This window comes from Teleopsis dalmanni, chromosome 1, assembly GCF_002237135.1.
Source record: "Teleopsis dalmanni isolate 2A chromosome 1, ASM223713v2, whole genome shotgun sequence".
In the NCBI taxonomy this organism is placed as follows: domain Eukaryota; kingdom Metazoa; phylum Arthropoda; class Insecta; order Diptera; family Diopsidae; genus Teleopsis; species Teleopsis dalmanni.
The window spans coordinates 34,179,987-34,182,933 of record NC_051846.1 but is presented as its reverse complement, the minus strand read 5'-3'; positions in this window follow the sequence as shown (position 1 = coordinate 34,182,933).

Here is a 2,947-nt window from a genome sequence, read left to right as displayed (position 1 = left end):
TTTTTTTTTTTTCAAACTATAGTTGAGGTACTTGCAATATGTAATAACAAAAAAAAAAACAATTACGAATTGTTTTTCAAAATTTTTGTACCAGGAAAAAAGACTTTTATATCTAACTTTTACCGATTCTTAGCAATCCACCTCTGAACTGAATTTAAATCTAATATTAAACTTACAGCATGTTTCAACTGCTTACTTAGTAAATAACGTAAGTAACTTTAAGCTTCTGTCGTTTCCATTGACATGAGTTACTTATTGCATGTGAAAGAGCTTTTATGTGTCAGAAAGTTGTTGAAAAGTTCTAGGCTCTGTTTTTTTTTTTAAAAAACTTCACTTAAATATAAAATTGATATATTAAATTATTCAGATAAATATTTTACACATGCATCACATATTCAATTAATAAGAACAAAGATTTTATTAAATACTTACTTCTTCAGTGCGTACAGCTCTTGTTTGTTCACATTTTTTGTTTACAATTTTTTAATTTTCCTGATGTGAAATTTATTTTTAAGGATGACATTCGACAGTTTTGACCAATTTATCAACTTATTTAAGTAAGGTTAGAAAACACGCTTACTTATTGTATGGTTAAAGAATTTTACTTCGGTCAAGTATCACTTACTAAGTAAGGTAGTGGAAAACATAATTATATTAGACACACATTTATACCTGTGTAATGTAGAATAACTAATGTTACGTTTTGTAAAATTATCGAGATTTTACACTTAAAAGTGTTTCCTTATAATTCTCATTCAGTTTGTTTGGATATTTTTATAAAGAATATATGTGACTTTATTTTAAGGGTATAAAGTTTAATATTATTTGTACAATATAGACTTGTTCTTCAGTTTCCATTAATCCGTTCGTTTATATCACATGACGCGGAACAAAGAAAAAACTATTTCTTCTGATTATTTACTTTAACTATTTCAGAAACTTGGATAAAAAGCCTGAATACTTTAATTTAAATTTGAATATAAAAAAAATTTAACAACTTAAGAAGCTAATCAAATAAATTTTTTACTAAATTAAACCATTCTATTAAAATTGAATAAAATTAGTAATTTTGTTAAAAGTAATTAAAATTTCTATTTGAAATTTGCTGGTGTTAAAATTATCACTCAACTCTTTGTACTACGCCAAGCTAATCCTTTCAAAAATCATAAACTTAATCAAAATTAAATTTTCACGTCATAAACTCATTTTAAGAGCTTTAATTTAACTTTCGTAATAAAACTTAGAATTAAAAATAAAAACTTTCACTAAAAGTGGATGTTGTTTACTTTTAATTTATTAAATATACAAGCAGTTTTTTTAAGTTAAAAAGATTAAACAAATTAATAAACTGGAATAGTGAATATTAAGGCAAAGTGGAGTTTTACATTATGTATATTTAGATATAAAAATGTTTTTACTTAACATAAAATAAATAATCTGTAATATGAATGCAGAATATTTTCATGTTAAACGCAAAGATTTTGGAAGATGATGCCCTGTGTTTATAATTGAAACCAGATCGCATGGAATATGGATTTATCTTTGAAATCCGTTGAAGTACTTAAACTGAATTAACTGAAAAACAAACTTATTAATTTATAAGCCAGATTTAAAATTAAGATACTGAACATCACCTAATGGAAGATTTTTTAGTTTTTGTCAGGGAAGATATATATCTATTAAATAAAATTCATTTTTAAAGAGGCATTTTATTTAATGCACAGAAATTTCTTAACACTACATTATATATAAACTCTATCGCACAATCAAGCTGCTTTAAAGCCCTTGAGTTAAGTCCAATTTACATCTGGAACAGTTTTTGATTGTTACACATCTCTAAATGAAATATCAATGCAGTTCAATATATCTGTAATCTGCATTCCTGGTGATGGGGATATTTTCGGTAATTGCAAAGCCAGACTGGGTCGATCATGAAACCACTCGACACACCTAAATAATATGTGCTTAATGCAGACATCATGCAAATTACCAATGAGTTCTTTCTGTGCCGAACTTTTTAATAAAGGATGGAAAAATTTAACGATATATAGGCATGTCTATGCAATTTGGCCACGTTTCATTAAAAGGATACACTCATTGAGATATCCCATAAAGATATCAGTTTTGTGATAGGTTTCTGTGAGTAACCCTATCACAAAACTCATTGTAGATTAGGTAACCATGATAGAAAATGGAATTTCCCTTTCAATTATGGCTGTTATAGTTGTGGAGAGAACAATGAAAGTGCCTTCCATCTACTTTGCTTTTGTGCAACACATGCACGGTGTCAATTTACCACTTTAAGGGCTTTATTTTCTAAGAATAATGGTCAACTGCAAGAATTCTGTTTAAATAGTATTATAAGCTATTTTTCAAAGCTTCGTTACACAATGGATCTATCAACCTGAGTGGATCCCTTGGGGTTCCCAGAATAACCCACCTAAGCCTACATTTAGATAGTTTTGAGGTCTGACATTTTCATGATGAAACAAAACTTGTTTTCTGTTGATCAATCCAGATCGGTTATTCATGATTGTTTCTCTCTAGCAGTCAACGACCAAACTAACCGTATCAATGGCTAGAGCAGCCATTGAAATTATACCCTTTCAATCTTATCACAATCTTAACATAAGCTTATTTCCAGTCAATACACGTTTTCAAATCGTTTGTGGAGAGTCAGCGGGTTGATCATGATCACTTGCATTGGATGTTCTCGTATTTAATCCACTTAACGTTCACTTAAAAAATGGCACAATTTTGTTTCATTCCAGCATCATTTCACTGATAATAGTTCAATAAATCAAATTTTTTTGTATTGATTTAAGTGGTACCTAAAAATTGCGCTTTTTTGTGTTACCTCGTCTGTTTAAATAATTCCAAACTATTATATGGTTGATGTTAAGCATCTCCACTGTCTTCTGACATTCTTGCGTGTCAGTCCTGTTCT